The 17,364-nt window shown below is 44.6% G+C and overlaps 1 long non-coding RNA gene across 1 annotated transcript in view; it reads right to left on the bottom strand.

Moving 5' to 3' along the window:
- Positions 1–5,407, bottom strand: part of LOC128119781 (uncharacterized) — a 30,862-nt gene extending 25,455 nt beyond the window's left edge. The window contains exons 1-2 of the long non-coding RNA XR_008221676.1: positions 4,067–5,407; positions 2,471–2,550 (exon numbers count right to left, since the gene is read on the bottom strand). This is a non-coding gene — a long non-coding RNA (uncharacterized LOC128119781). The remainder of the gene's footprint in view (positions 1–2,470; positions 2,551–4,066) is intronic.
- Positions 5,408–17,364: the final 11,957 nt, after the last annotated feature.

The following is a 17,364-nucleotide window of genomic DNA, read 5'->3' as shown; positions in this document are numbered from 1 at the left end:
CACCAGTCGACTTCAAAAGGAGAAAAAAAATCAACATTTACAGTTTAATTATTATTTATTCTCCGTATTCAAATCAGCTTTCTTTGACTCCCCTACCCCCCCCCCACCCTCACCCCACCAAATGCTTGGAGGGGGATTTAATTATTTGATCTAAAATTTATCCAAACAATAGAAAGTTATCATCATGACAGCAATGCTGAACTAAAATAATTAAACAAATGCCAAAGAAATTATATGGAGGATAATTGCTTTGGACATTTTTCAAAACCACTGTAAGATAAAACAATTCATGTCAAGGATAGTAATTTAGGAGTTAAAGGGACTAATTCCTGTTTCTTATTTAAAAATTCGGGGTGTATGGGAGGTGGGGGGTGGTGTGGGTGTGGGTGGATGGGTGAATGGGTGTATGGGTGTGGGTGGGTGGGTAGGTGTATGGGTGTATGGGTGTATGAGTGTGTGTGTGTGTGTGTGTGTGTGTGTGTGTGTGTGTGTGTGTGTGTGTGTGTGTTGTGCACATAAGCGAGGGCATTCTACAGCACGCCTGTAAAGGTCTGAGGACAACTTTCAGGAGTCCACTGTCTCCATCCGCCATGGTTCCCAGGATTGAACTCAGGTTGTCAGGCATTTATGGCAAATCCTTTTACCTGCAGAGCCGTCCCACTGGCCATTCTGTTTTGTTTCGTTTCGAGTTGCTGAGATGGGATTTCACTATGTGGCTTCGGCTGGCCAGCCTCAAGCTCAAGTTCCTCTTGCCTCTGCCGCCTGTGTGCTGGGACTACAGGCATGTACCACTATGAGGAACTAAGCCCTCAAAATCATAGCCCTTTTCAATTCCGAGTTCTCGACAGTCACACATGGGGTGGCACTCCCATAGTGGACAGTGCCAACAATGTCTGGACACTCAAGTGAGCCTCGTCCCAAAGGCTTCCTTTTTACTTTTTTTAGCAAAAATTTTCCAGCTGTGCCACACAGAGCCCGGGCTTCGTAACAAACGACACACTCTGAGGACTCTCGACCCCGTTCACATTTGTTTTTGTGGCTTAGCTGGAAAAAAGGGAAACTATAGTGTGACCTTTTTTCTGCACCATCATAATTCACGAAAGCTTATTGTGAGCCCAAAAAGAATCTTCTCAGGACGCCCTGGAGGTGAATGGCAGGGGGACCCAACACATACCCACCCCTGTAGAAATGCTTCACCTTTGTCAGTGGGTGAACTTTGTTGGCCATGCTCATACGAGTCACTCTACCTTTGTTAACTGCAGTATTTGATCATTGCAAGCCCTGGCTCACACACATCCAAAAGAAGCCTCAGACCTTCTTGTGATCTTGGGATACATGATCTCAGCATCATACACGAGCCTAATAGTAGTGGTAGTCTCTTAAAGCTATGCAAAGGACGGCATTGTAGACACTGATTTTTACAACAATAGCAACACTTGAGTTGGAATTTTTCTTTCAACAGCCTATCCAATAAAATATGTTCATATTGAACCTAAGTCAACTTCCCATAATATCAAGAGGCAATCCAGGCAATCTTTATCTCAGCCCCTCTCCGTATACTCTTTGACGTGACATTATTTCTTAATCACCTTCAGCCATTGGTAAATACACTGCTTTCTCCAAATCAAACAGAAATCTCCGTGTTCTCCAGCTACCGAGTCAGGTCAGCGGAGGTAAGTGAGGAAGGAAACATTATGATGTATGCCACGAGGCAGTACATCATGACCCTCACCCCGGCTTCCAAGAAAGCAAATCAAATAACCAGAAATGGTGTCGAGTTCATCGCAGAATGGATTTCAAGGGCCCAGTTATCAGTTTTGTCATTCGCCAAACTCACTGGAGTGGAGCCGCTGTGGGCTGCGCAAACACAGAGTTCCCTTCTGTGCAATGACTCCGTTCTCTACGCTGTATGCTTGGCATTTTAAAGGAATTCTGCACATAGCAGACCTCTGATAAAATGACATGAACAACTTAAGAGGACTTCTCTTCCCTGAAGAAGGCAATTGACATTAGGAAAAGGAAAAAAAGCAGAGAACCAAAAACTTCTTTTTTTTTTTTTTTGGTTTTGTTGTTGTTGTGTTTTGAAACAGGGTCTCTCTGTGTAGTTTTGGTGCCTGTCCTGGATCTCGCTCTGTAGACCAGCCTGGCCTCGAACTCACAGAGATTCACCTGGCTCTGCCTCCTGAGTGCTGGGGTTAAAGGCGTGCGCCACCACCGCCCAGCGAGAACCAAAAACTTCTGCTTTGAGATCTCCAATGCAGAGAAAACTAGAATAAGAATCCTTGTGGATTCCTGATCCTTAAGTCCAAACTCCCTCCACATGGTCTGACCTCACACAATGCACATTTATCTCACTACTTGTCATCTACCATCCCCACCCTGCAGGGCTTCCTCAACCACTCTTACCCCCTCCAATCACCCCACCACCCTCTTACCCCCTCCTGTCACCCCACCACCAGGACACACTTACCCCTGCCTGAATGCCTTTACCCGTTGTTTTCTGTCCACCTGGGATCCTTCGAACATTCATGAATCCATAAACAGATACACCTGAAAGTGTTGCACATTTACCCTGAGCATTTCTAGGTTTGGCCTTGCCCATGCCATGATTCCTAGTGTTCCTTTCTCCGCTACCACAGTAACCTCTGCTTCACTGGACACTGAAATATCATTTGCTAGAATTACCGAAGAAAGCTTGACTAAATTACAAGAAACTTTCTTTCTCTTTTCAACTATGCTTGGTAAGCAAGGGAGCTTTTTACTCCAAGAGACAATTTCACCAGCATATTTTTAATAGGTCTGGGTTCTTATTGTGATTAGACACATATTTGGGGGCATTTCTGACCATGCAATCCAGTGGTCTTACACATAATTGCATTGCTATATAATTGTCACCACCCTCTATTTCCAAGAATTTTCCACCCTCACAAACTAAAATGTGAACCCATTGAACAGTTACTCCACACTCCTCCCAGCTCCTGGCCCACTTTCCTACTGCTTAGCAGTGGAATTGAGTGCCCTGGGGAGCTCACATAAAAGGATTCATACCATGTTTGCCCTTTTGTCCGGCTGATTTCACTTCATATGTCTTCAGGGTTTATCCATATTGTAGCAGATGTCAGAATTTCATTTCTTAAGCCTAAATAATATCCCAATACATAGGAATACCATTCTGAATATTCATTCATCTGCCACAGTTGAGTGGCTCTTACCTTTTGCCTGTTGTGAATATGATTACTGGGAATGATAGTGTATGAACATCCATTCCAGTCCCTGATTTCAGTTCTAAGGAACTGTTGGATCATATAGTAACTCTGTGTTTCATTTTTAAAGGGCTTGGCATGCTTTTGTCAGGGTGACCGAGCTATGTTACACTTACACTAACGCATGCATACATTTTTAGATTATAGAAAGACAAAGAAATTAAAACACGCGTTCTGATTCGCTGCTACTCTATTGTTTTTTTTTATCAAGTCTTAATTTCACTCATATGTTACCAAGAGATGGTAAAAGCAAAACCTGGCCATGAATTCTGAACTTGCCTCAGAACTTTAGGCTTTGGGTTGAAGGAATATGGGGCCTGTGAGCTTCAAAAGTCTTGCATGCTTTTCATTGGTCTCCGGTTCTTCCTCTTTCTTCCTTCCTTTCCTTTCTCTTTCTTTCTTTCTTTCTTTCTTTCTTTCCTTCTCTCTCTCTCTCTCTCTCTCTCTCTCTCTCTATCTCTCTCTCTCTCTCTCTCTGTTCTTCCTTCCTTCTTTCCTTCCTCCTTTATTTTAAGAAAGCAACTTTGAGGCAAATTATCAAAAAGAGGAACTCACTTGCCCTTTGAAGCTTCTTCTCAATAACCCCCGCTTCCCATCTCCCTAGGAGTCAGACAGAATTCCCATCATTTATTAAAACAAACAAAAAAACGTTCAGAAGTTTCCACAGCAGCTTGCCATGGAGCGCTCATGAATGGGCCTTTTTAAACGCTGAAGAGAATTCTCCTTCCCTCCCCCAGCTATCTGTCACACTGATCAATCTCGCATCTGCGCACAATTCATTGAATGCAATTATAAATACTCACCACGCCGACTGTGTCCGGCTCAGCTTCGGTGCAGGAGGAGCAGGATGCTAATTAAATCACAGTTGGTGCTCAGGGTGAACTTCAGGAGCCACGTGTAGCAGAACATTAAAGCAGTGGTTCTCAACCTTCCTAGTGCTGCGACCCTCTGACACAGTTCCTCGTGTGGTGACGACCCCCCCCCCCCACAACCGTAAAATTACTTTTGCTGCTACTTTGTAACTGTAATGTTGCTACTGTTGTGAACCATAATGTAAATATCCGTGTTTTCCGATAGTCTTAGGTGACCCCTACCAAAGGGTCCGAGGGGGTCCGCCACCCACAGGTTGAGAAATGCTGCACTAAAGCTACAGAGAAGACTTTCAGCACTTCCATTTCTCATCACCTCTTCTCCAACTCACCTCTTTCATGAAGACCATGTCACAGCACACAGCTTGTAATTCTAGTCCATACTATTATTCCCCTGTTTTGTGTGGTTGCACGGTGTTGTCCCAGCTACAGTGTAAAACTTCATAGAAGGTTCCGGATAGTGTGGGTTTTTTATTCTTAGTTGTGGTATAACACAACACTCATTTGACGATCCAGAGAAAATACCCAGAGAGGTGGCACAGAAGTTCAGAGCACTGGCTGCTCTTCAAGAGGACCCAGGTTGAATTCCCAGCACCTATACGGATGCTCATAGCCATCTGTAACTCTGGTTCCTGACACCCTCTTCGGGCCTCTGCAGCAACCAAGCATGCATGTGACACACATATGTATATGCAGGGGGAAAAAATACCCATGCACATAAAATATCTGTCTAACTGTTTGATGGCTTAAAGGTCATAGTGGCTGGCATGATGGCTGCACAATAAAACATTAAGCCACAATCTCTCACTCCCTCCGTTCAAATAAATCATACTTGAGTTTCACACTTCCGTCAAGACCGGACTCGCTCAGCCCGGCGTCCGGACTCGCTCAGCCCGGCGTCCAGTCTCTGACCACCTTTTCCACGATGAAGCCAGGGCACAGGCACTAACGCCTTGTGTTCTCTTCTCCCTTCGTTCTGCTGCAGTCTTGAAGTGGCTAAGCAGATTGCACCTGTCTTGAAATCACCAAACAAGAAACCTGCGGAGGGAGAGGGGTTGACGGTGCCACCAGCAAGTCTGTGGGGAGGGCTGGTCTTCAGGGAGGAACAAGTCCTTTTTTGAGCCTGCTTTCTGCACAAGTCAAACCAGGGGAAAACAGGAAATGCCCGAGAGGATGTAACGTCAGCACTGGGTGTCCGGATGGGGACTGTACACATCTCATGGAAGTATGTTTGCCCTCATCTGGCGAGAAGCCCATCACGGGAAGTAGAAGGAATTCCACCCACAGGGGACGAGGACAAAGGTGTCCGCAGTAACAGAAGTACCATAGCGGAGACCCGAGCATTGCACCAGTACCAAGTAATTTTTCTAAGTCTCTTATAAGACGTCTGCCAGTTAATGACTGCAGGGCCTGCTTGATAAGAAAGGTCCTTTCAACTGAATATCATGCCAGCATAGTGTTAGATGATTTCCTGGAAAAAAAAACCACACGTGGCAATCTGGCTCCTAAAGTAAAATTCAGCAGATATACATCCATGTGTACACATACAAATTATATATATGTGTGTGTGTGTGTGTGTGTGTATACATATATATATAATACACACACGTAATATACACACACATGTAATATATAGTCATGGTTACAAGTCTTATAAACGCCACACTGAAACCACTTATTTTATACAGTTAATATGTACTAATGAGATATAAAAAGATTAAAGCCACACCAAGAGAATCCACCATCCTAACCACCTTTTCACATATATTCTTTGTCTTCTTGTATTAGTGGGGGAGACGTGGTGTACGTGCGGTTGTGCACGTGCCGTGGGACACCTGCGAAGGTCGGAGGACAACCTCTGTGTGTGTTCTTGCCAGGACTATGAAGTCGGTCTGACGGGCGTCCTCACTACTGCGTCAACTCTGACATTGCATAATGACTAATGATGCTGAGTCTCTCTTGGAATAGTTCTCGGATGTCTGTAAACCTTCGTAGGCCAATGTTAGTTTAAGCCTTCCATCCCTGTGCTGTTGAGTGTTTTATTCTTTGTCCTCTTACATTGTATTGGTGGGGGAGGTATGGCGTATGTGGGCTTCAGGGATCGAACCCAGATCATCAGGCTTGCGAAGCCAGCCCCTCGATACCTGAGCCGTCTCACCGTTCCTAAATTGTTTTTTGAGGTTAAAAAAAAAAAATGCGTATCTGTGATCTGTTTCACAACAATGTAATTATATTTAATACTCCTAAACTTCGTGCTTTTGAAAACAGGATGGTAATTTTCTTGTTTTGAACTTCTTTTTCTTCTTTTCTATCCACGTATACCCGTTTGCTTCTTCTAAATTCTACAAAACAATGAGTTTCATTGTGACATGTACATTGTAAAGGTTTTAACCGGAATATAATTTGCTGAATTTCACTCTGAGTCCGATCACAGCAATCTGTGCTTTTCCAGGAAATCATCCATGTAGCCAGCTGCTACTGTTTCCACACATACCAGAGATGAACGTCTCCACCTCTGGTAAGGGCAGAGAACCAGTCCCAAGCAATATGAACGTAAGTTACCCTTGAAGTTCTCAAGGACAAGGAGACACCTGAGGAGTTCTTGGTGAAGGGAACGGTAAGTCAGCCAAGATTATTTCCACGAGTCCTGTGGGATGTGTGAGGCAAGTACAAGAAGTGGGCCGTAGCCAAAGTCTCCGTGCTTTGCACCGAGATATCCAAACGTCTGTGGAATCTTATTCTCAGCTTCAAGGAGCTTGTTCCTAGCTGGGATGGCAAGACAGATAAAATGAAAAATAGTCAGTTGCACAGAACTAACCGTGAATGAGAACAGCACAGACACAAGGAATTCCTGAAGGGCAAGATGGCAAAGGGGGCCCAAGAGTCCTCCCAGAGACGCCAGGAACTAGAAGTGTTTACGAGCAAGTATGCTTGACGGGCTAGTGTCTTCCAGAAGCCATTTGCCAAGCATGCTCTGTCACTGAGCAACAGTCTCGGGGCTTCGGGCATTCCATTATAGCGACAGAAAATAGGTCAAGGCATTATAATAATAATAAATAATAATAATAAAAACTTAAGTTTGTTGGAATTGGTGGACTCTTACTAAGTGTGACATGCGGTATGTGAGGAAGCATTACTAATTCATCACCTACATCATCGCCTACATCATCAATCTTGCTACAATAACTGCATGAAATCAAACTCCCTGAATCTAGTATACAGTAAATGTCCTCAGGACTCTAGCTATTTATCATTTCTTTCGTAATGTAGACATAATTATTTCAATTGAATCTTTTCTTCTGAACTAATTTTAGACTTATGCACGTCACCAAAAATACTAATATCCTTATATCCCTCACCTTACTTCCCCTAAGGTACACAACATGGTATACTCATCAAAGACGAGAACTTAAAATCGACGCATCCTCGCTAACTACACAGCAGGCCTTCCAGATTTCAGTTTTCTAATGACGTACTTCTGTCCAACCCAGGATCTCACACTGCATTTGCCCTAACTCCTTAGTCTTCTCCTGTGTGTCCCTCGGTGTCCCCTGCTTTTTCTGACCTTGACACTTACATAATACTGCAAAGTTATTTTCTCAGATATTCCCCAAGTTTAGTTTTGCCTGTTTCCCTGTGGCTAGAACTAGCATGTGTTGGGAGAGACACACAACAGAGGTATGCCCTTCTCTGTGTTATATTGTTTTTGTTTGTTTGTTTGTTTGTTTGTTGTAGACAGAGTTTCTCTGTGTGGCCCTGGCTGCCCTGGAAGTCACTCCGTAGACCAGGCTGGTCTCGAACTCAGAGATCTGCCTGCCTCCGCCTTCCAAGTGCTGGGATTAAAGGTGTGAGCTGCTGCCACCACCACCGTCCAGCAATCGGCTCCATTTTAAAGATGAAGAGTCTAACTTCACAAACGGCTACCCAGCTAGTGAGCCGCACGTGAGAAAACAAGTTTGCCTGTGACTCTGCCATTCGCCGCCTTTGCACTGGAGCGGGACAAGAAAGCATTTAGTCGGGGATTTCGTGGCAGCCAGCGTGGGTGGCCTGGCAATGTCAAGTGACAGACAAGTTGGGGCTCTAGTCTGTGGGGATCGGGTAATTATTAAAAAGATCTTGAGCCGGGGATTAAGAATTCAAAAGCAGTGTTTGCAGGTGATTAACCTGGCCATCAATTTAAAAACTGGGCTGGAGAAGGGAAGGGTTAGTGTAGAGGAAACCAGGCAGACTCTAATGGGATGGTGTAAATATGAGATAATGGGGGCCAGATGTGCAGGTGTGGCCAAAGGAGCGGTCATGTCAGGACCAACATTTTGTTTTTGTTTTCAATTCTGGTTTTTGCGGGGGGGGGGGGGGGGGGGGGGGGGGGGTTGGTTTGTTTTAGACTGGGTTTCTCTGTGTAGCCTTGGCTGTCCTGGAACTTGCTCTGTAGACCAGGCTGGCCTCGAACTCACAGAGATCTGCCTGCCTCTGCCTCCAGAGTGCTGGGATTAAAGGCCTTAGTCACCATGCCTGGCATAATGTTAGGCTTTTTAAGAAGAAGATTAGACCTCCGACGACCCAGAATCTCTGCATTCGGGTTCAAGTATTTATATTTTGAGCATATCCCCTGGCTCACTCAGCATGTTAATTAAATGTAATCGGGTCTCAGTCATCTGTGAGAATCCGGTGTGAGGTTTACCACAAGCACTCCATTTCCTTATATAAGAGTACTTAACAGCCAGGCGGTGGTGGCGCATGCCTTTAGTCCCAGCACTCGGGAGGCAGAGCCAGGCGGATCTCTGTGGGTTCGAGGCCAGCCTGGGCTACCAAGTGAGTTCCAGGAAAGGCGCAAAGCTACACAGAGAACGAACCCTGTCTCGAAAAACAACAATAAAAAAAGAGTACATAACATTTGCACATAGAATACCCATAACCTCAATCTACTTGAAATCAACTCTGTATTCCTTAAGCTTCACCAACTAGTGTAAATGTCATTTGGGTTGTATTGTATTGTTTAGGAACCATGGCAAGAAAAATGTGTACGTGGTCCATACCGGCGAATTTTCCAAATTTTTCAAGCCACAACTACTTGAATCAATCGATGGGGCTATGGAGAACTGAGTGTAACTATAAACACAAGAAAACAGAAGGTCATAGCAGTCAGGAACTGAACCACTTCTGGTAAAGACCCAATATGTAATATTTTAGGCTCTGCAGTTTCTGTCATCAAGAGATGTTATGTAATTTAAGGGACAACGTGCAAAAATAAAATAAAAGGTGGGACTTCTTACCCAAAATTATTGAAAATATTTAACACAGGAAATCATTACACCAAGCATGAAACTTTGAGTCTGTAGACCTGCGCAGGTCACACTGGGTAGCAAGTCCCCCCTGCTGCAACTGACTGGTTCTGCCGTGATGGTGTAGAAATAGCCATAGACGAGAAAACGGCTGGGCAGGTCGTGGGCAGGATTGAGCCTAGACTGTCGTCTGCCAACCCCGCAGGCGGACCATCTGTTAGCACGTGGGCGTGTTCCCTACTGTCCAGAAAGCAAGGGGACACGCTAATAAGCAATGGGGGAAGCGGGGAGCTCTACAAAATGAGGTTGGTCATTGGCGACAGAAACCCAGCTCACAGTCTAGCTCGGTAAAGCTTTCGGTAAAAATGTCAGGGTTATGTTGTTGTTCTTCTTCTTCTTAAGACAGAGTCTCATGTAGCTCAAACTGTCCCAGATTTATTTAGTTAGTTAGTTTTGTTTTTTGAGACAGGGTTTCTCTGTGTAGCTTTGCGCCTTTCCTGGAATCTACTCTGTAGCCCAGGCTGGCCTCGAACTCACAGAGATCCGCCTGGCTCTGCCTCCCGAGTGCTGGGATGAAAGGCCGTGCACCACCACCGCCCGGCACTGTCCCAAATATATTATGCAGCCAAGGATGACCTTGAATTCTTGATCCTCCTACCTCTACCCTCCAAGTGCATCCTCCATATATGCAGGGCCATACCTGGCTGTCAAGTAAAATTTTAAAATTGATATCCATATGTAGTGCAAGAAAATGGCGGGGTGGTATCGAAGGGAGAGCGAAACAGGGACATGAGCCATCCAAAGAACCTCCCCCACTTCAGGGCCTCACCGATGCAAGCTCCAGATTTCTCTGCTGCAGACTGTCCCTTGACTTACATCGGCTTCAAAGAAGTCTGTAGCCTACTAAATTCCGTAAGGTCCTACAAAAGGACAGCTTAGGGTGTTTGCAAAAGAAATCAGATAATATATGATAGTCCAGACTGTTCTCACAGAAATGAGGGAAATGGAGCAACATCCAGCTGGCCATATATGTCTTTTTCCCTTAGTAACATTCCACGCATGCGCTGTATGTGTCTTGTCCAACGTCATTATCATTGTCTCCTACTATGAAGAATTCCAGCCTCAGCCTGTCACTAGACTAATACAATCAGAAGCATTAAAAGAGAGGGAGAGAGAAACATAATATATGTAAGTGCAATACTATTTAAACAAAGCAACCAACACATGGTAGGTGCTCAGAAATGATTTGCTCCGTTCTCTCTAATGACAAAAAGCTGCACAAACCCAAGAATTTAAAGACAGGCTTTCTCAGTTCATCACAGGAATTTTTTTTTTTAACGTTTCCTGGCATTCTTTTTTTCCGGTGCTAATTGTTCTGGTGCCCATGGCCATGATTGTTCTAGAAAAACATATGCCACACAGCTGCATATGCAAACCTGATTACCTCTAAATTAATAATAACAAGGAGGCAGCCCTGGGAGCTGTGAGGGAGCCAGGGCACCTCACGGTCCCCCAACATTTATAACCATTTATTTAGTCATAAATATCTTCAAATCATCATATTAAAAATGCCTGCAGGGGCAAGACACCAAACGCAATAAACCTCACCACTGCCACTTGGGGCCATGGTCATGCGAAGCCAAGATGTTTTTCTGTTTTGATTCATGGGCTCTGAGAATGTGGAATCTGTCTGCAGCTTCAGGACCCCCCAAGGGAAGGCTGCTGAGACACTCTCAGGAGCCCAGGGGCTGGCATAACCAGTTCGGACACCTCATGCCAAGCATGGGAAGTTAGAGTGCAAATCCTACTTTCCTGTTGGTCCCATCAACTTACCCATCAAAAGGGTCGTGTTCAGGGTTGGAGAGCTGGCTCCGTGGTTAAGAGCGCTTGCTGTTCTTGCAGGGGACCCAGCTTCAGGTTCCGGCACCCACAGCGTGGCCCACAATTGTCTGTACCTCTGGTTCCAAGGAATCTGACACCTTCTTCTCAGCTCCCTGGGTACCAGTCATGCATGTGGTACACAGACATCCATGCAGACAAACATCCATGCACATAAAATAAATCTTTAAAAAGTATCATGTTCAGATGCTCGGTTTCTTCTCACTGGACTCTCCATTCATTTGCTTCTAATCCTGATTCAGCTAATATTGATGGGTACCCACACGCCAGACATTCTAACAACCTCAAATAATCTTCACACAACCAGTGAAGTGTGCGCTAGTCTAACTTACAGTCTGGAGGAGGGAATCTGTACTCAGAGAAGGTAAGTTATGACCTGCAGTCATAACATAGCCCTCCTCCTCTTCCAACCCTCTAGGAGTTTACTACACCAGTTGGCACTCAGTCCACCATGATTTTATAAGAACATAGCTTTCTTCCTCAACAGGTATAGAGTGAAGCTTCTAGACCAAGAATGGAGTCTCTCTCTATAAAGTTATTGTCAGAGCTAACTAGGCAGTGGGTTAATCCACATCACCGATTCTCATTGAGTTAGTACTCTTCAACGAAGTAAATACTGGGCTTGAATTTCATCCATCTGTGGTGATTTGTGTCTCGAGAGCACCCCGGCCTGCCTTTTAGCTATCTCCCCTGAGAATGACTATCATCAAGACTGAGGGCTTCTTATGGCAATGGATGAACATCAAGGACTTGGTTGATGGACTTTTGAAGGACCAGCTTTCTAATCAATTGCCCCCTCCCCTTTTTTTTTCTCTTCCAAAGAAAATAAGCACCAACGACACAAAGAGACCTTGAGGTGTCACCCAACTGTAGGGGATTAGCTGAGCCATCTCCTGTAGTGGGTAGCTGTTCCAGGTTTGACCTGAAAGTACTACCCCCATTGAGGCAGGGCCAAGAGAGGAGCCCTTAAGACCCGAGATCCGGATGGTCTACCTCCAGCATCCAGGATCCAGGAACCAAGAGAGCCGGCACATCCAGATCTCGGGTCTTAAGGGCTCCTCTCTCAGCCCCGCCTCATAGGTGTGAAGGTACTGGAAGCCTCCATGGGGGTAGTACTTCCAGGTCAAAGCTGGAACAGCTACCCACTACAATTTCCTCCACATCATCAATGTCCTCAGCAGCTGTCACTCTCCACCTACATGCTCCCCTGGCCTTCTGTCACTTTCATCCACACTGATAGATCACACCGTTGCATGAATGCAGTTCAATGCATTACTGCAAGAATTTGTCCTTTCACGCTTTCATCCTGTCTGATTTGGGAGCAAAATCCTAGTAATTGAATTTCGTGTCGTCCCCCTGACAGGTTGGGAGCTAATAATTAAAAAAGCCTCTGCAAGACATCCCCAGTCATATTTATTTGCTTATTATTTATTCATCAGGGCATTGGCTGTCTTACTCAAGCTTTTAATCATAGGTCTTATCAAAATTCATGGATAGTAGAAATTATTCAATAAGTGTTTGTTGGATGTAATGCATAAATGAAAGAGGAGAAATGTGACGGAACACACAGCAGTGATTTCCCACCCCTCAAATACCCACATGTTCATATGCATACATGTACAACTACATGCATCCACACAGATACCTTCCGTACATATATATGTGCCCACACACAATGCATGGATCCACAGATATTCCAAAAGAGACACCAGACACTCACATACATGTGCATGTACACATACACACACACAAAAAAAATAACACACACACAGTCACTACCATATATGAATGGATATATGCATATATATATGCATATATCCAACACATGCATGGATAAATGTAGAAACCACATGCACAAATCACACACATCCATCAGCACGCACACACACACACACACACACACACACACATACACATACACACACACACACACACACACATGCGTGCACGAGTAGGTAGCTAGAGTTTTCTCTCTGGGTCCCGCCAAGCCCTGGCAATCCAACAGCCCACTTATAAAATAAACACATAGACACTTATATTATTTAAACTGTTTGGCCTAATGGCTCAGGCTTCTTGGTAGCTGTTCTTATATCTTAAATTAACCCATTTCTATTAGTCTATAAGTTGCCACATGGTTTGTGGCTTACTGGTACCTTACATCTCATTTGTCATGGCAGCAGCTGGCAGCGTCTCTCTGACTCAGCCTTCCTGTTCCCTGAATTTTCTTCTCTGCTTATCCCGCCTATACTTCCTGCCTGGCAACTGGCCAATCAGCATTTCATTTATAGAGTGATATCCACAGCACACAGATATTACACACATATGAGTACACATGAGCACACACATACCCCATGGTTTACTAGGGGCCAGCTCAGGAAGATCTTGAGAGAAGTGGTGTCAAGCTGCTTGCCCTGGTCCCTGAGTTCTCCCTGAAGCATCCCTTCACTGTCACTGGTCGGAGTGAGGCAGGGTTCCTTCCAACCTCTCTCGGATCTCCAGGTGTCTCCTCCAGCCCCCATGCTGCTCTAGACACCCAAGCACACATTTTGTGTTTTGGCAGCTCTTCGATTCCCTCCAATCACGGCTGCTCTAGCCGTTCATCCTAGATACAATAGCATGACCCCTGTCCATCCTCACCTCCGATGAAGGGGTCACTGGCAGGATGCGCAAAGACACTGTAATTAACTTCGTACTGCAACATCCTTCACAATAAAACCAGCGTGCCCCAAATCAATAAACACAGAACAGGAACAGGTGGTATATTGGGCCCTTACCAGGTGTCAAGACTTTAATCCTGGCAGCAATTCATTAAGCTAGACATTGATATTATAGTGCCTTTGTTATAGATGAAAAACTGTCTGGAGGCATGAAATTACTCACAGTCACACAATGGGCAAGATGGAACTAAAAATCTATGAAATCTGAAAACAAAATAGATATTCTTACCGCCAATACACCAGCTCTCCTGAACATACTGACTAATACCTGGCAGATCAGAATATTGAATTCCAACGATCCTGTGAAGCCTGATTTTACCACAAATCATGTTGGGCATGTTACTTAATTTATCATCTCATCCTTAAAAATCAGATAATAATAACTAATTTGCAGATTCATTTTAGGAATTAAAATAGTCAGATAAATGAACTTTCCTGTTACCTTAGGGTCTAACATCACAAAGAGGTCACTAATGTCTCCCACCCCACACCACTGTGGCCTTTATCCATTAATGAGATATCAGAGAAAAATGCATTCCATTCACATCTGTGTCCCAAGAAAAGAAGACTCAACCTGCTGGCCAAATTGTCCCATTTAAAAACAAACCGAGATACTTCCATCCTGGAGACACCCCGGTTAGGCAACTGTCTGCAGAAAAAGGAAAGGCTGTAGTGAAGCATGACGGAGTCTGTCTGTCCAGACTGTTCCCACCACGTTGTCCAGAGCACCTCACAGGCAGGCTCCCATTCGACTGGTCAGTCCTCCTCTTCTTGCTGAGATTGGAGACACTCTGCACAGAATGTACTTGGCACATGGTGTGTGGAGGGCTCGTGGCTCTTGGCCCCTTGTAGACATGGTCTGAAGCAGCAACAGTTCCCTTTCTGCCCAATACGACACAGAATTCTAAGATGGCTCATGCCTGTAACCCCTGTACCCACAAGACTGAGGCAAAAAGATCACGAGTTCAAGACCAGCTTGGGGAACAGAAAGAATTCAAGGTTGGCCAGAGATACACAATAATACCGTCTTTTAAAAAAAAGAGTCATCGAATTCTTACACAGAGTATTATTTTAAAAAGGTATTAAGCCAGGTGGTGATGGCACACACCTTTAATTATAGCACTCAGGAGACTGAGGCAGATGGATTTCTGGTAGTTTGAGGCTAGCCTGGTCTACAAAGTGGGGGCTACACAGAGAAACCCTGTCTCAAAAAACCAAAAACTAAACAAAAACAGTATTAAAATGTTGTATATAGATAGTTGTAGTGGCATAGGCCTTTAATCTCAATATTCACTGGGGAGGCAGAAGCCAGCAGATCTCTGAGAGTTCCAGGCAATCTTGCTTTATAAGGTGACGGCCAGGCTACCCAAAGCTATATAGTGAAACTCTGTTTCAAAAAATATATATATAAAAACAAAAATTTGTATTTAGGGCTAAACATTCAGCATGCTGGTACAATGCTTGCCTAGTATGCTTGAGGCCTTGAATTTAATCCCAACAGTGGAAAACAAAACAAAACAAAACAAACAAACAAACAAAAAACCCAGAAGGGAGAAGGCTGCATGCTCTCTCTCTCTCTCTCTCTCTCTCTCTCTCTCTCTCTCTCTCTCTCTCTCTGTGTGTGTGTGTGTGTATGTGTGTGTGTTTGTGTGTGTGTATGTGTGTGTGATGAGCCAAGATGATAAAATAATTAAAACAGTTCCTATTGTTGGACTTGAGTTACTTAATAATTGCCTTGAAGTAACTTTTAGCCTAGCCTGTATCGTCAACTGTCTCAACTCAATATTCCTTTAGAAGCCTAGACAAGTCACGGTGAACACCTGCTGAAAGGCGGTATTGTTGCTCGGCACGAGAGTAGATTGCTTGTGAGATAGAATGAGCGAACTTCAGGCAATCGAACATAAACAGAACTGTCAGTCTGGGTAAACTCCCTTCCCGTGTGACGTTCTTATTTAGCTCTATGGAAATGGTGTTCTACTCCACTGCACCATAAACTGTGACTTTTAAAAGATTGGTTTTATACGAGAAGTAGTGAACACAAAATGTCAACCTGTAGTTTGTTTCTTTTACTCTTTGGGGGCCCTCCACCCAGCTCCCAAATAAGTACACAGAGATTGATTCTTACTTATGAATGCCCGGCCTTAGCTTGGCTTGTTTCTAGCCAGCTTTTCTAACTTAAATGATCCCATTTCTCTTTAACTACATTTTGCCTCTGGGCTTTTTACCTTTCTTTATGCTATATACCTTTCTTTCCTTCTTACTCTGTGGTTGTCTGCGTGGCTGGGTGGCTGGCTCCTGGCATCCTTCTCTCCTCCTTTTCCCTCTCCTCACCCTTCCCGAGATTTCTCCTCCTATTTATTCTCTCTGCCCACCAGCCCTGCCTATTTCTCTCTCCTGGCTAGCTATTGGCCATTCAGCTCTTTATAGACCAATCTGGTGTTTCAGGCAGACCAAGTAACACAGCTTTACAGAGTTAAATGAATGCAACGTAAAAGAATGCAACGCACCTTTGCCTCATTAAGCAAATGTTCCACAGCATAAACAAAGGTAGCACATCTTAAACTAAAATCCCACAGCATTAGCCCAATACCAAGCATATGGCAAACACTCAGGAGCCGGGACCTCGTTATGGGTTTCAGGAGTTGCTGGGAATGGTAGTAGTACCTCCTATGTGCCAGACACTAAAGAGGCATGGCATGCATTTATAATGTCAAAAGAAGGTTTAGCCATACATCAGGATTTGTGGTTTCTATTTTATAGAGGCAGAAATGTGTAATGGTATCAAGTCCAGTGTATCAGACCAGAGAGCTGAGTATTTGGGACCTGGGCTATCTAAGGTCCACATTCACATATGCCTTGCCCTGGGAGTCCAGGCTATGCTGAACTGGGTTAACGGGGAAATTAGCAAGATTGCATCAAGACCCTGACCACCAGGGATCTGCTTTCACTGTTATTTGTTTGTTTGTTTTTGTTTTTTTGAGACAGGATTTCTCTGTGTAATAGTCCTGGCTGTCTTGGAACTCACTGTGTAGACCAGACTGGCCTCAAACTCAGAGATCCTCCTGCCTCTGCCTCCCAAGTGCTGAGATTGAAGGCATGAGCTGCCACCACCACCACCCAGCACTTTCTGTGGATATTAAAGGAGACCTGTAACCTGGCCATTTGACTTTTCCATTCCTTTGTCCCCCTCCTTCACATCCCTACATCTCCCTTCTCTCTAACCCTGGATAATCTAGTTGAGAGACAGCGAACACTGGGATGGGGAGTCACAAGACTCTGGGGCCCCTGTTGAGGTTTCGAACAGGGCCCTGAGTAAAAGAACATGTGCATTTTC

This window comes from Peromyscus californicus, unplaced genomic scaffold (assembly GCF_007827085.1).
Source record: "Peromyscus californicus insignis strain IS unplaced genomic scaffold, ASM782708v3 Scaffold_24__1_contigs__length_46423439, whole genome shotgun sequence".
Lineage (NCBI taxonomy): Eukaryota > Metazoa > Chordata > Mammalia > Rodentia > Cricetidae > Peromyscus > Peromyscus californicus.
This window is presented reverse-complemented; position numbering and strand designations above follow the sequence as displayed.